Source organism: Gorilla gorilla, chromosome 5 (assembly GCF_029281585.2).
Source record: "Gorilla gorilla gorilla isolate KB3781 chromosome 5, NHGRI_mGorGor1-v2.1_pri, whole genome shotgun sequence".
In the NCBI taxonomy this organism is placed as follows: Eukaryota; Metazoa; Chordata; class Mammalia; order Primates; family Hominidae; genus Gorilla; species Gorilla gorilla.
The window spans coordinates 148858793-148876559 of record NC_073229.2 but is presented as its reverse complement, the minus strand read 5'-3'; the positions used below and the strand labels follow the sequence as shown (position 1 = coordinate 148876559).

General features: G+C 35.3%; 1 protein-coding gene across 4 annotated transcripts in view; it reads right to left on the bottom strand.

The window, feature by feature from the left end:
- NKAIN2 (sodium/potassium transporting ATPase interacting 2) overlaps positions 1-17767 on the bottom strand; it is a 1018833-nt gene that overhangs the window by 130506 nt on the left and 870560 nt on the right. The gene's annotated exons all lie outside the window — the stretch shown is intronic.

The window sequence follows — 17767 nt, the reverse complement described above, 5'->3', positions numbered from 1 at the left end:
TAAAGTTCACTGGGCAAAAGTCTCTCAATCAGCCGGTGCTAATTTACTCCTGCCGGTTCCAATTGGTAAATAACACTGCCTATGCAATTTATGCAAAGTTGAAAGGGTTGGGGGGTGGATTTAATGAACAGAGGAACAGAATACTGCTTTGCAGAGTGCCTGATTGTGATGGTTTCATTAAAGCGACTGCATGAGTGAGCCTCAAGTACTATTCCTACTCACCATATGTGCCAGGACAACAGAATCGTGAATGCCAGGGTGAAGAACATTCCATTATTTTCTGCTAAAGATAATGCTCAGTAAATATATATATACACACACATAGACTTGTTTAATTACATACTCTATGTTAAATATTCATATATGCAAATGTGCTTTTAAACAAATGCCTTAAACACTTGGAATGGGGGTGTACAAGATGCAGACTTAGGGTAATTGACTTGGGTTACTGATTTTTATGGCAAGGACAGCTTTTATAAAAATGTGTTTTACAAATTATTTTAAAAATGGACCTTTATTTTTCTGACAGTTTATAAGCAAGTAGGCAGGACTGAAACAGATGCAATTTAGAGGATTTTATATTGTATACTGTTCCCCCTTGGATTCATAAGGTGCATTTTCTCTATGGGTCTTAAGACAGGAAGGGTGTAACTAACTGGAGATATAAAGAACAGTGTGCTAATGCATCCACATCCAGCATCTGGAACCTCTTTGGCTTCCTCTGGTATGACACCCCCTATGCTCCAGCCACACAAATGCCAAACTGTGTTTGATTGAAATGCCTGCCCTTTCCCTTCTCCCCTTCACCTACTACTCTGAATAACTCCTCAGCCTTCAAGGCTCAGACAGAAATACCTCACCTTCACCTTGCCTTCTCTCATCTTCCAAGGGTGAGTTAAGTGTTGCTTATCTGAGTCACCCTATTATCTGGGCTTTTTTCGATAACACTACCTACCACATCACCTTGGAATATTTGGTTTAAATGCCTCTCTCCAACCTACAGTAAACAGTCGTGAATCATTTAGCGATGGTTCTGAGAAACGGGTCCATAGGTAATTTTGTCAGTGTTGAACATCACAGAGTGTACTTATACAAACCTTGATGGTATAGGTCACTACACACCTAAGCTATGTGGTATAGCCTATCGCTCCTAGACTACAAACCTGTGCAAAATGTTACTGTACTGAATGGTGTAGGCAATTGTAACACAGTGCTATTTGTGTATCTAAACATGTCTAAACCTAGAAAACATACAGAAAAAATCAGTATTATAATCTATGGGACCAACATTGTATATGTGGTCTGTGGTTGACCAAAATGTCATGTGGCTCATAAATGTACTCCCCAAGGCAGGAGAATTCTATACAAATGACCCTGTTTTTACTTAGCACACTTCTGAATGGATAATTTTAAAGAATGTGATTTGAGATGGAAGTTCAGTGTAAATACTGGCTAGATCAGGTTTCTTTAACATCTGCATTGTGATGCGTAATGCTCACTGTGATGAGTTCAAATTATACTAAACGCTCCAACAATAGGTTGGGCATTTAAAACCGTAAAAATGTTTCCTATATCAAATGCATAGTTCGTCTTGTGATACCACTGGAGCTGGCATCACATAACTGACTTTTTCATGTTACATATATATATTTTTTCTTTTGAGACAGCCTTGCTCTGTCGCCTAGGCTGGGTGTGCAGTGGTGTGATCTCGGCTCACTGCAACCTCCGCCTCACAGGTTCAAGTGCTTTTCCTGCCTCAGCCTTTTGAGTAGCTGGGACGACAGGGGCCTGCCACCATGCCCGGCTAATTTTTTGTATTTTTAGTAGAGACAGAGTTTCACTGTGTTAGCCAGGATGGTCTGGATCTCCTGACCTGGTGATCCGCCCACCTCAGGCTCCCAAAGTGCTGCGATTACAGGTGTGAACCACCGCACCCGGCCCTCATGTTACGTAATTTTTATATGTGAAGTGATAATGACCTTCATTAAAATAATAAAACTTCTGAGTGACTGTGAAAAAAATAACTACCTTATTTAAAGGCAATTTATTTTGTGCTCATTTATCTCACAGAGCTTTGTTTATTTTTATATAACAAAAGGGGAGGGTGAGAAATAGTGTTTTTATGAGAATACTTTGTCTCAATGATTTTTGTATCATCTACAAACTCTGATGCAAATTTATGAAGACCTGAGAAAAACAGCAAAGTTATTTTTGTTTATTACTTCCATCCTACTTTTAGCCCTTATGAAAATATTTATTTAAAAAATAATAGTGGAATATTTCTTTTCTGATGCATTGTGAATTACAGCTTATGAGTTCTAACAGGAGTTAAACCAGTATTTAAACAAAGGTAAAACATATTAATACATGTAGTAATACATTTTATAATAGAAGTGATTTTAGGTCCTTTTAATAGAAAGATAGCCAAATATTCAGTTTTATTCGAAGATCGCATTTCATATTTTTATCCTTCAACAAAATATAACAATGCACTTTTATCATTTGATGATTATGAAGAAATCACAGTGTACTGACACAGGAAAGAAGTTAGAAAGAAGTGATGTGATTTTCTTAAGACCTACCATCAAAAAAAACGATATTGTAAAGTACATTTCAGTTTATTACCGTGTGTTTGTTTCTTTTTCAATTTCCTGGCTATGCTTATTCTGTGTTGTAGGAGGAGGTGGTGTGAGAGAGGGCCTCACCTGTTACCAGTAAGGTGATAATCTTGGAATGGAAAAATCAAATAGGTCATTTTTTTCCAAGGATAATGCTGCGTGTATGACTTTTTCCATTCTTATTTGGCCAGAGTAGACTTTTAAAGAGGTATAAATTAAAGTAAACTTGGATAATTCAGAAGAAAAATAAAAATGTAAAGCTGTAAATTAATTTGGGAACCAGTGGCTATTCAACCTGACAATAAAAGTGGAGACAACACGTGGGGCGGGGGGCGGTAATGGACCTTAGTTTGCCTGAATTCTCAGCAGAGGAACTCATCTGAAGAGCCAGAAAATCAATTATGAAGAATTTGAATTTTGTACAGTAGTGACAGGGAGCAAACACAGGGTTTGAGGACTGGCAGGCAATAAAGCTGGTTTTGGCAGCAGTATTTTCTGCTGATTAGAAAGGACATAGACTGAGAGTAGTGAGGTTAAATGGAAATTAGGTTGAAGTGGTCCAGGAGTGTAGTGATTAGAGCAGAGATTGCCATCTGGTCAATGGGGATAGAGAGGTGATTTTTAGTTTTCTTAGCAGAAGTGATCCAGTATTGTTGAACAATCCTAATGTGGCATAGGAAAATAATGGAGGTAAAAACAAGTGTAATGACATGCTTGGAATAAAAGCAGTGTTTTCTATAGCGCAATTTGGAAAGCATGGGTGGAGATAAAACAAATATAAAAAGTTACAACTTTTAACCTCCTGCCTTCCTTGCATTCTGTTTTCCCCCTCCTTCCTCCTTCATTCCTTCCTTCCTACAAATCTTAAACACTTACTCCAGGCACATTGAAAAGCTGGGAGGGTAGATTGGAGAGAATGGATAACAGATCCTAAATATTTAATTCTAATATGACAGGCAAAAGAAAGCCATGTGACAAAATAAATCCAGTGCTTTAGGAGGAAAGTGTGACTTTAATGTGTGGAACAACAGAACAGAAGAGGGAGGAAGTACATTCAATTGAATTGAGGAGAAAGCTGCTATGCTATTCAGGTGAGATGTGATGAGACAGCAGTGGTGGCAGTAGGGAGGAAGATTCCATCTGAGATACAGTGTAGAGAAAGAATACGTACTAAGAGCCAAACTGTTGCAAAAAATGACATGAAAAGAACAATTTCTCCTATGGGTAAAAAATCCTGAGGCATTAAACTAGAAATGTAAGTTAAACTGTTCAACTTGATAAAGAATATCTAGAAAAAGCTACATCATATTTAATGGTGAGAAACTAGAAAACTCCTAAGACCAGGAATATAAATATGTCCCCTTTCAACACTTCTTTTCAACATTTTACTGGAAGTCATAATGAAATGAGACAAGAAAAGGAAACTGAAGGTATGCTGATTGAGAAGGAAGAAATAAAAGTGTCTTTGCAAACCATATGATTCTCTATGTAGAAAATCTAAAGAAATCAGCAAAAAACTTTGAGAACTCATAGCAATTGTAGCAAGGTTGCAGGACACAAGATTAACAAACAAAAGTCAATTGTTTTCCTATATACCAGCAATTAACAAGTAAAATTTGAAATTAAAAGCACAATACTATTCACATTGGCACCACAAAAATGAAATACATAGGAATAAATCCATCAAAATATGTACGAGATTTATATGAGAAAAATTACAAAACTCTGTTAAAATGTCAAAGAAGTAAATAAATGGAGAAATATGCCATGTTCATGGATAAGATTATTCAATATTTCAAGATATCTGTTCTTCTGAACTTGATCTATGAATTCAATGCAATTCAAATAGAAATGCCAGCACATTATTTTGTGAATGTCAACAAACGGATTCAAATCTTTACATGGAGAGGCAAAGACTCAGAATAGACAACACAGTATTGGAGGAAAAGACCAAAGTTGGAGCAGTGACACACTATAACCTCAAGACTTACTCTCATTAATTAAGATAGTGTGGTACTAGTGAAAGATTAGATAAGTAGATCAATGGAACAGAATAAAGAGTCCAGAAATAGGAGCCACATAATATAGTCAAACTAATCTTTGTTACAGAAACAAAGACGAAGCAATAGGGGAAGAATAGTCTTTTCCACAAATGGATTTGGAACAATTGGACATCCACATGAATCTAGAATGAATCTAAACATAGACCTGGTACTTTTTACAAAAATTAACTCAAAATAAATCAAGATTTAAATGTAAAAATGCAAAACTATAAAGCTTCTAGAAGGTGACATAAGAGAAAATCTAGATGACATTGGTTTGGTGATGACTTTTTAGACATGGCACTGTCTTTGCACAATCTATGAAAGAAAGAATTAACAAGATGCTTTTCATTAAAATTAAAACTTTTTGCTCTGTGAAAAATACTGTCAAGAGAATGAAAAGAAAAGCAACAGTATGGAAGAAAATATTTGCCAAAGACATACATGATAAAGGACTGCAATCCAAAATACACAATGAACTCTTAAAACTCAACGGTAAAAATGGGCCAAAGATTTTAGCAGACACCTCACCAAAGAAGACATCCAGATGTCAAATAAGTAGATAAAAAAGGTGTCCAACATCATATGTCATCAGGGAGATGTAGGCTGAAACAAAAATAACATAGCTCTACACGCTTTTTACAATGCCCAAAATCCAGAACAGTGACAGCATCAAATGCTGGCAAGGATGTGGAGGAAGAGGAACTATCATCTATTGCCAGTGAAAATGCAAAATGGTATAGCAATTTTCGAAGACAGTTTGGCAGTTTCTTAGAAAACTAAATACACTCTTACCAAATGAACTAGCAATTGTGCTCCTTGGTATTTACTCAAATGAGTTGAAAACTTAAATCCACACCACAATCTGTGCACAGACCTTTATAGCAGCTTTATTCATAATTGCCCAAATTTGGAAGCAACCAAGTTGTTCTTTGGGAGGTAAGTGGATATATAAACTGTGGTTCATCCAGACAATGGATTATTGTTCAGTGATACAAAGAAATGAATTATCAAGCCATGAAAAGATATGGAGAAAACTTACATTTACATTCCTGAGTAAAAGAAGCCAATGTGAAAAGACAACATATAATTTCAACTATATGACATTCTGGAAAAGACGTAAGTATAGAGACAGTAAAAGGATCAGTAGTTGCTAGGGGTTAGGAAGGATGGAGGGAGGGCTGGGTAGACATAGCATGGTGAATTTTTAGGGCAGTGAGAATACCATATATGATGGTACAATGGTAGATACATGTTATTATTACAAACCAAAAGAATGTACAACACTAACAGTGAACCACAATGTAAACTATAGACTCTGGGTGATAATGATGTCTCAATGCAGATTCATCAATTGTAACAAATGTATCACTCTGGTGGAGGATGCTGATAATGGGGGAGGCTGTGCATGTGGAGGGGCAGGGGTACTTGGGAACTCTCTGTACCTTTCTTCAATTTTGCTATTAATCTAAAATGGCTCTAAAAAAGTATTTAATAAGAAAAAACAGGCCTGGGAGAATCAGAAAAAGGAATGGCTCAAAAAGATACATTCAGATTTCAAGACAGAGTACATGATACAAATATAAAATCTGGTGAGGTAAAGCACTGAATGTGGTAGCGGATTAACACCTAGTTATACTGTTATATTTGTTAACGCTTGGAGAACAGCAGAAAAAAAATAAATTAACAGAAACTCAGTGTTATCATTAAATTGGGGAGATTAGAAATGTTTTCTATCCAAATGACACTCATCCTCAGGGTAGAAAAAAATTGACCTGTGATGAATAATGATGGTTAGTAAATTGTTTTTCAAAAGCATAATAGCTGGTTGCTGGAAGCAAAAAATGAAGAAGAATTAATCAGTGATAAAAAGGCAGGATGTTTAAATAAATGGAAGTTCTATCAGATCCTGTGGCAGACAGACTCTAGGAGGGCCCCCATGATTCCTCTCTCCAGTATTGCATACTTTATAAGTATGGGTATTGTATTAGTCAAGGTTCTCTAGAGGGACAGAACTAATAGAACAGTATATATGTAATATATATAATATTTATATATATATTTCATATATATTATATATATTATATTCATATATTCACTATATTCATATATATAGCCCAAATATATATATGGAATATATATTCTCTCTCTATATATATTCCATATATAAATACATACACACATATATATGAATATATATACGTAATATATATTTATAATATAAATACATAATATAAATACATATACATATATATTCCATATATATACATATATATTCCATATATATACATATATATTCCATATATATACATATATATTCCATATATATACAGATATATATTCCATGTATATGTGTATATATAGAATATATATATGTATATACATGGAATATATATATGTATATATGGAATATATATATTCCATGTATGTATATATGGAATATATATATTCCATGTATGTATACATATATACCATACATGATATACCATATATGAGAATACCATATATGATGGTACAATGGTAGATACATGTTATTATTACAAACCAAAAGAATGTACAACACTAACAGTGAACCACAATGTAAACTATAGACTCTGGGTGATAATGATGTCTCAATGCAGATTCATCAATTGTAACAAATGTATCACTCTGGTGGAGGATGCTGATAATGGGGGAGGCTGTATATATATATATATAGAGAGAGAGAGAGAATATATATATATTCTCTCTCTATATATTCCATATATATACATATATACATTCCATATATATGTATATGGAATATATATAGAGAGAGAATATTTATGTTCCATATATAAATATATTTATGGGAGCTTATTAAGTATTAACTTACATGATCACAAGGTCCCACAATAGGCTGTCTGCATGCTTGAGGAGCAAGAAGAGCCAGTTCCAGTCTCAAACCTGAAGAACTTGGAGTCTGATGTTCAAGGGCAGGAAGTATCCAGCACAGGAGAAAGATGTAGGCTGGAAGCCTAGGCCAATCTCACCTTTTCATGTTTTTCTGCCTGCTTTCTATTTGCTGGCAGCTTATTAGATGGTCCCATCAGATGAAGGGTGTGTCTGCCTTTCCCAGCCCACTGACTCAAATGTTAATCTCCTTTGGCATCACCCTCACAGACACACCCAGGATCAATACTTTGTATGCTTCAATCCAGTCAAGCTGACACTCAGTATTAACCATCACAGGTATGGCCATATGACTTGCTTTTAACCAACAGAATACAGAAAAGGGGATAGGATGTATGTGATGCATATACAGGATTACCTGCATAAGATTATGATATGGTTTGGATCTGTGTCCCTGCCCAAATGTCATGTAAAATTGTAATATCCAATGTTGGAGGTGAGGCCTGGTAGGAGGTGATTGGATCATGGTGGTGGTTTTTCATGAATGGTTTAGTGCTGTTCCTCTAGTGCTGTTCTTGTTATAGGCTTCTATGAGATCTGGTTGTTTAAAGGTGTGTAGCACCCCTCCCCTTTCCTCTTGCTCTGGTCATGTCGGTTGTTTGCTCCCTTTTTGCCTTCTGCCATGATCATAAGTTTCCTAAGGCCTTTCCAGAAGCTGAGCAGAAGCTGTCATGCTTCCTGCACAGTCTGTGGAACTGTGAGCCAATTAAACCTTTTTTCTTTATAAATTACCCAGCCTCGGGTATTTCCTTATAGCAGCGAGAGAACAGACTAATACAGGTTGTATGTAAGGCCTGCCTTGCAGGAGTCTTTCCCTTGCTTGCAGATGTCAAGAAACAAGCTGCAATGTTGTGGACTGCCTATGTTAGGAAGTCCACAAGACCATGAACTACAGGCAGCCTCTAGGAGCTGAGAGAGTCTGCTGGTTGACAGCCAACCAGAAACCAAAGCCCCCAGTCCCACAGGCACACAGAACTGAATTCTGCCAACAATCTCGGTGAGCTTGGAATTTAATCCTTCCCCAGCCAAGCCTCAGCTGAGAACACAGCCCTGGCCAAAACTTTGATTATCATCTTGTGAGAAACACTGAAGCAGATAATTCAGCTAAGCTGGGCTTCAAATTCTTTTCCATAGAAACTGTGACATAATGAATGTGTGTTGTTTTAAGCTGCTAAGTTACTCTTAATTGATGTGGCAGCAATAGATAACTAATACAGACATGAAGATATGGTGAAGAAGTTTCTAGCCTAGTGAAAGCAGAACTGAATTTTCGTAGTCAAGTTATTTTTATCATTCTGAGTCTTGATTTGTTTTATTCATAACATGAGAAAGTTGGACTAGAATGTCTCTCATGCCTTTTCTGACCAGAATTGGATCTAGATGAAAGGTTCTTAGGATAGAATTTCATAATATAGCCAATATAGAATTTTTTTCATTGTGCATTTTATCGTGTGGTAGACACAAAGATAATCACTTTTTCATTAACTGTCACATTGATATCCCAAAATTCTTTATTGTTATCCTCATAAAAATACCAAGGTTGGAGGATTTTCTTTGTACAACTTCTTGCAAATAATCTCATATATAATATCATTGGCAAATTGTTAGTGGTCAGTCTTGAGCGATGAAAAATGGATCAAATTTTGAGAAACCACTACATTAAGCAATTACATTTCAAATTTAATGCATCCTTCACTACTAATTATTGTTATTCTCTGCCTTTTTAGTTTAAAGTAGAATTTTTCACCTTTCCACAGAAACTAAAATAGGTAGAAAATTTTTTTAATGTTACTCCGTTTTCTATAGTGACCTTCCACATGTTTACTTCAAGCCACTTGTGTATCATATGAGAAATATCTCAAATTCCTACTTACTGAATTTGTCAGTCTCTGATCCTCAGAAGTGGATTTAAAATATGTAAACAAATGACTTCCAATACCATGTGATAAGTGCAAAAATAGTAGTATGAATGTATTTCTGTGAGACCCCAATATATAAAGTAACTAACCTTACCCAGGAAGTCAGGGAAGACTTTATCAATATGAGCTGGATCTTATGGGATGGATAAGAATCTTTCTGATAAGGAAACAAGAAGGAGGAATAGGATAGTATTTTAGAAGAGGAAAAGCATGTTCACATTTCAGAATTCCCAAAGGGCAGGGAATGGAATGCTTGGGGCTGGATGTTAGGTATTTGGGGGTTAGGGTGGTTTGCTATTGTTATTGGTATTTCCCTATTTACTTACTTGGTGTCCAAATGTAGTAAGCACTCAATGAATTCTAGTTAAGTGACTGAATGGCTGAACTAATGAATGAGGCTGCAGAGATAGACGGCAAACATTGTGTAAAGACTCTGTGTCAGACTAAGGAACTTATGCTTTCATCCTCTTGGCCAGAAGAAACCCATTACAATGATTAAATTTGTCAGATTTTAATGGGTTTTTATATGTTTTATGAGACTTCTCTCTATTCACTCCCCTAACCCCAGCAAATGTTTTAGAATGATATGTAGTATATTGTTTACTAACATTTTTCTTTTGCTAAGGTAGTGGACATCAAAGTTTAATTTGCATCAGAATTATCTGGAGAAGTTGTTTAAAAATATTGGGGAACTGCATCACACAGTTTCTGATAGGAGTCTGGGCTGGAGCCTGAGAATTTGCATTTTTAGCAATATCCCTGGTGCTGCTGTTGCTCCTGGTCTAAGAACTACACTTTAACAAATCTCTGTTTACTAAACTCCACTACAAGTCATTAGGCTGTTAACTGCTGTGATGTCTTTTAAAAAATGGAAAATATCTTCAACAGATTCATGCAAACACAACATTTCGAGCAGACATGTATTTATTTTCCTATTGCCTTTGAAGATAACAGATTGCAGGTGTAACCAATGTTATGGAATTGGTACATGCCTAAAACTGTTGTATGTTAAATTCCATTTTATATCACTAAGAAAAAATCTTTAGCTGAATCCTCAAGAAAGAATTAATTTTATGATGTAAATGCTCACCCCTAATTTACTGGTTTATGTGTTGTTATTGTTTTGAAACTTAATGGTTTCTTATGGGGACTCACATGTAAAGAACCTGTTCTCCTTTAGAAATCCAGTGAGACTTATTGGTTTGCAGGGAGCCTCAACTTTCCACAATATGCTGAATCCTATACACACTAGCCAGAACCATGTGGGCTCACCATTACTGCCAAGTCCCAAATCTCTCTGCATAGTGATGTTTTTCCTACTTGCTGTGAATAAGAACAGCTGCCCCTTTTGTCTCTGCTTTTGAAGCCAATGCTTATGCTTGAGTGAGTGAATAGAGAGGTCGGTGTTGGCTCTTCATATGCTAAAGCAGGGTAGGGGGGGATCAAACAAGGTGCTTGCACACTAGTCAAGCACGCACACTGGTCAAGCACGCACGCTGGAGGCTGATGAAAGCATGCAATGTGCTGCTCAGCCTTGCAGAATCTTCTCCTCTATATGGGGTTTCTATTTCTCTGAGCCCTTCACATGGACTCTACTTGGTAGATGCATTATCAACCTCCCTTATTCCAGTAGACTGTGTGCAGGAAAAACAACTTCTCTGAGTGGAGGAGATTTTGACATGTGGGCAGCAGAGAAATAATGTAGGAATTTAAATCTGGCCAAGGAGATCATTTAGATAAACATAGATGAGTGACAACACATAGAAATATAAAGAAAGTCTCATTAAAAAGTCCTTAATGGCACCACATAGACTTATCTTGTTGCCCACAGGAACGGAATTTTCTGCTCTCCATGGTTACATTTAAAGGGTTGAGAATCTGTGATCCTTTTTCTGCTAATGGGATGTGATTGAAATAGTGAATTAACACTTTCTACTCATGGTTCATTTTGTTTCAGTTAATGGCACCGGTGATATTCACCTGTCAAGTATTTACTTATGTTTGTTACAAATGTGTTTGAGGACAAAGGTGGGTGGAAAACCAAGCCTAATCTTGATCCAAGAACAGTGTGTATTTTCTTTATTTAGAGAGTTGAAAATTTATCATGACATATGCTGGCTGCACAGTCAAAACTTATCACTGCCCACGACTTCGGAAGCATGACAGGAGAGCTGTGGGAGCCACTTCCTCGTCAGACATGGTTTGATATGTCAAGTGAGAACCTGAGTAAAGCAAAGAGGTAATCTTTTTAGCTGGGCCTTCCATATGTAGGGTGATTGAAGTGATTCCATTAATCTCTACTCACAAAATAAAAAAAGACATTGTTTTATAGAGTTTATAATTCTCTGATGAGTTTTTTTAAGTTCCAATATATCAATCTTAATATTGGAGAGCATTAATTGATACTGTCCTGAAATGTAGATCAAGTTGAAAAATTTACTCAAGTTCAGCACATTTTGTTTGTATTTTATCACAAATATTGGTAGCATTTTCCTTCTGGATTGAAGTTGATGTTAGATACTATTTTACTTATACAATTCTTTTTGAGACTTAATACTGAGTTAAAATAATGATATCCTGTGGTTGTGAGTTCTTACAAAAACAAACACTGGCTCTACTGTCAGTATTTCACATCACAAAATCTAAAAGCTAATAAAATATTTTTAATCTTATGCTCCTACTCAAACATTGTGACCCTCCTACAGAATATGAATGTTTTAACAGATTAATACCATGACCTTTTTCAATTATATAGTGCCAGCATCTTTTTCAGATAAGCTTTTTGAAGTTTTCTAACTTATGACTACAAGTTGTCCTTCCTATAATGGGTACTAGTCATTAAAATTTGGTAGTTCTCTGATCATAGCTCTCTGGCTCTTTAAAGATTAGCCATTTCATGATCATTTATTTGTCCCCTAAATCTGTTCACCATTTCATTTAACTGTGTTACTAATAATTTTTATTTGTAAAAAAAACATTTTTTACTCGTGAAAATGAAAAGCTTGGATTTATATATGTTCAGAAATATTTTTGGAACTTGAAGTAAATCTCTGATTCTTTGAAAAATATGTACATTTTTATCCCCAGTATTTGCTCTACTCTTTCTATTTTTCTGACCCTTCTCTTGCCTTTCCTGTAATATTTTCTTCTCCCTCTGTTCCTTTCTTTCATGGTTTCTTTGCAAATTTGCTTCACTGGTGCTCAAGGTATCAGTTCTGCATTTAAATGATCTCTTAAATTTTTATTTCTATTTCTGGTTTCCCACCTGTTTATAGGTGAGGGTGCTTAGAAGGATAGAATTATCAGAAACATAGAAGATTTTCTCACATAGAAGCCAGTAAGATTCTATATTATATCCAATTTTAGATTTCCCAAACATTCACTTTCTCTATCCCCATATGTCTCAATCTCCAATCTTCATTCCTATCTATAGCAGCAGAGCACATACACTATGCATATACTTTGGCAATAAGCAAAGTAACCAGAATGGCATAACAATAAATAATCACCCCTCTGAAAACTACATCATTCTGCAGCAAGCGTAAGTCAAAGGGTACAAAGATATTTATCTGAAAATAGCAATTAAGTAACAAGATTAATCATACACCAAGATGATACATCAAGCTATTAATTATTCTCTGAACTTAGAGATTTTGAACAACATATAATTTATATTCAATCAATCAGGGGTTTGTTTGGTTATTTTTAATAACATTTACCCCCCAAAGAAGTGGAAGACAGTTAGATGTGTGATTTATATCAAAGAAGATGATATTCTTAGTGGGAGGTAGAAAGGATAGAAGACAGACGTTAAAAAAAGTTAAAATAAATTCCTGCTGTTTTATAGGTGGACTTGAAATTAAATATATAAGTAGAGCTCTAGGTTATATTTCTTATGTGCTAATAAAATAATATGTGAACACTAGATCAATACAATGGTATGGGAAGAATATAGATCTGTAAAGTGCTTATAGTCCTAACCCTGGAAGGATTCAGCTGTATGACTCAGTGTTCTCATCTATAAAACAAAGAAATTATACTAAATAATCTCTACGGACTGTTCTCAGTTTTTGCATCTTGAAAGTAATATTTAGAATGGGATTAACTAGAATCATTTCTCATATGCTACTATCTAGTTGCATATTTTGGATAATTTTTTATTTATATATTAAGAAAAGTACCAAGTAGAAGTATATTTTAAATATGCCTAGTTTTTCCTTTCTTTCTCATTTATTTTATGAATATTATCTAATTAAAGTTAGGTATCTCATTGAACATTTAAGGGAAAGGACAGTCACTTTAAAATTTGCTTACAATTCTGTCTCAGCGCAAATATTATCTGCAGCGGTCAAGTAATTTGTTATATTTAACCTTTATTTTGTCCATTGAGAGTATGAAGTAAAAGCAAGAAAAAATCCTGGGCTGTCTTGTAATTCCCTTATTATTTGCATTATTTTTCATATGCATATATACAGTATTTGAATCAATAAATATATTTTAATTTGTATGTTCATTCAGGGAGAGCCACCTGATAGCCAAATACCACTAAAACATAAAATCTAAGACTTTGGTTCCTGTATGTAGGAACTCTGACATTTATGCCAGTTCCTAGGTGGACTGTAAAGACTGATGCAAAACATTTATTCTCAGGTAAACATTTTTAAAACGGAGTGTTCTATGTTAAAAGGCTCTCAACCAGCTTTGAATGAGTTCATGAGAAGCTATCTAATTATTTGACACTAAAACTAGATGTCAATTCCACTCACAGATATATACTGATTCTGTCTTTGACTCATCAAATCATCAACTGCCACAGCATCTCTTGGCTTCTCCTTTATAAAGATGAAGGAAACACTTTGAGGAGGTCTGCAGTAAATCTTTAAGGGAAATACATTCCTTAAATTTTAAACATTATTATTGATTTATTCTTTCTTAAGGTCCCACATTCAAATAGCCGTCAAGTTTTGGTTCTTCCTTAGGTTACTTTATAACCAGATTATTATGGAGGAATTTTCTGTATAGTAGAAACAACAATTTGTTTGTTATTATTGCCTAATAGAAAATATAGAACATAAGAGAATTATAAGAAAATTTTGGTGGCTCAGCGTAATAAATAAACAATGATATCTCTTGCTTTCTTATCTATTTAGACACAGTGGTTTCTGTTATCTTTCACATCACATTTAAAAATTTTGCCTAAATTTCAGACTCATTTATCAACTGACAACTTTGAATAGCCCAACTCCCATGTAAAAATCCTGAATGGTCACTACTTCTACTTTTTCCATATAAACCTGCCTAGTTCCTGTCACACATTATTAACAATAATTACAACAAAACAACTAATATTTACTGAAGACCTGTTCTGTGAAAAAAATAGAGACTTTTAAAAACCATTATTTATTTTATTCTCACACACAAAATACAATGAATTAGGGATAGTGACATCATCAGATGGTAGAATAAAAATTCTCAGGCTCTCTTTCCTCTGTGGAGAAAATGACTAACACATGGATCCATTCTTTCTGTGAGTAATCAACAAACCAGTTAAGAGACTGCTAAACCCCAGGTGATTGCAAAACTAGCTGCATCAAAGCCAGAAAAATCAATGGCACTCATTCATCACAGTCCTTCCACTTGGCTCAGTATAGTATGATTGGGAAAATACCTCCAGCTCCTGGCTTCTTCCTAGGTAGGGAAGGAGAAAGCTGAAATATGTCCGACATTCATACTTTTTGGAGGGCTGCCCAAGGCACTGGTTTCTGTCTTGTCTAAATGTAAGTAAGTACTGACAGAAAAGGGCACCAATTTGAGCGTCACTGAAAAAAAAGTGATGCTTAGGACTAGCACGCACTTACTTATGCATCATAGTCCCACCCTTGTCCCGGGTTCAGGGTAGAATGGGCAAGAGAAAACCCCAAGACATGGCTTCTTCCAGGGGAGGGAAAGAGTTGAAATGTGTTTGCAATATTCAGGATTATTTTTTGGGGGTGGGCTGTCCAGGGACTGGCTTCTCTCTTGACTGTCTTGGAGTCCTAATGAGACCTAGTATACTCGAGAAGCCTGTGGACCACAGAGAATAAAACAGCTAGGCATCTGATGATCACCCCGGAGAACCTTTGGTACTTCTGACATGCACCAAGGGAGTGAAAGAACACAAATTGCTGGAAAAAATGAAACTAGTAAATCGCTCTGATTTGAAACTTACACACACTAGTCCAGAGAAGATTCATCCATAGAAAAGGTTTGAGAAGATGTCAGAGTCTGTAGGTGGGTTGATTGATTAACAAAGATCTTTCCCTGTACAAAGCCAGTTTTTAAAGTTTGGGAGAAGTGGCTACTTTGACAAATGTGTGAATCCGAACAAAAGTTACAAGGCACATGAAGAAACAGGGAAACATGGCACAATCAAAAGAGCAAAAGAAAATTTCCACAAATGAACTCCAAACTATAGTGGTATATAAAATTTCTGACAAAGAATTCAAAATAACTGTCATAAAGATGCCCAGTATTTCAGGAAAACAATGGGTGAACAAAATGAGATTATTAAGAAAGAGATGAAAAATATTAAAAAGAACCAAATGAATTTTAGACCTGAAGCATATAATAACTGAATTGAAAAATTCACTAGAAAGCTACAACAGCAGACTTGATCAGGTACGAGAAAAAAATCAGCAAACTCAAATAGTGGTTATTTGAAATTTTCCAGAAAGAGGAGAAAATAAAAAAAGAATGAAGAAAGTTGAAGAAAGCTTAAGGAACTTATGGTACATCATTAAGTGAACCAATGTATATATTATGAGAGTTTCAGGAGGAGACTAGAGAGAGAAAGGAAAATAAGCTTATTTGAAAAAATAGTGCCCCCAAACTCCCTAAATCTAGGTAAGGAAATGGACACCCAGATTCAAAAAGCTGTAGTTCCAACTACAGTTAATGTAAATAAATCCACATTGAGACACATGATAATTAAATTGTTAAAAGTCAAATGAAGACAGAATTTTGAAAGTAGCAAGAAAAAAGAGACATCACATACAAGGTAGTTTCTATAAGACTGTAAGTGGATTTCTAAAAAATATCTTGCAACTCAGAAGGGAGTGGGATAATATATTCAAAGTGCTGAAAGAAAAAAAACACTATCAGCAAAAAATGCTAAATCTGACAAAACTGTCTTTCAAAAATGAAGGAAAAAGAAGACATTCCTGGATAAAGAAAAACTGAAGGAGTTTATGGCCACTAGACCTGCCTTAAAAAGAAAGGTTAAAGGAAGTCCTTTAAGTGGAAATGAAAGGATGCTAGATAACAACACAAAAGCATGTGAAAATAGAAAGATCATGGGTAAATGTAAATACATAAGGGATAAATACAGAATACTGTAAAACTGTAATGGTACATAAATCAATTTTCATTCTGACATAGAAGTAAAATACAAAATTACAAAAATAACTATTACTATAAAAATATGTTAATAGATACACAGTATAAAAAGATGTAATTTATGACATCAGTAACATAATGCGTATGTGATGAAAAAGTAGTTTTTGTATTTGATTGAAGTTGTGATTAGTTTATAATAGATTGTTTTACCTATATGATGTTTTAAATAAATCTCATAGTAACCATAAAGAAAATATTGAAGGCACACAAAGGAGAAATAAGTCAAAGTATGCCACTAAAAAAAGTCAATGAAACATAAAGATAGACTGTACGAGTGAAAGAAGATGAAAAAAACCTACAAGACCAAGAGAAAACAATTAACAAAATGGCAATAGTAAGCCCTTCCTTTTCAGCAATTACTTTAAATATAAATAGATTAAACTCCTTTTTGAAAATATGGGAAATGACTGAATGAATAAAAACACAAGATCTGGCCAGACCCGGTGGCTCACACCTGTAATCCCAGCACTTTGGAGGGCCAAGGCAGGTGGATCACTTCAGGTCAGGAGTTTGAGACCAGCTTGGCCAACATGGTGAAACCTTGTCACTACTAAAAATACAAAAATTAGCTGGGTGTGGTGGCATGGACCTGCAATCCCAGCTACTTGGGAGGCTGAGGCAGGAGAATTGCTTGAACCCAGGAGGCAGAGGTTGCAGTGAGCTGAGATCACGCCACTGGACTCCAGTCTGGGCGACAGAGCGAGACACTGTCCTCCACCCCAAAACAACAACAACGACAACAACAACCAACCCCACAAGATCCAATTTAATGCTGGATCTTGAGATAACAAGAGACTTATTTTAGGTTTAAGTATTCACATGG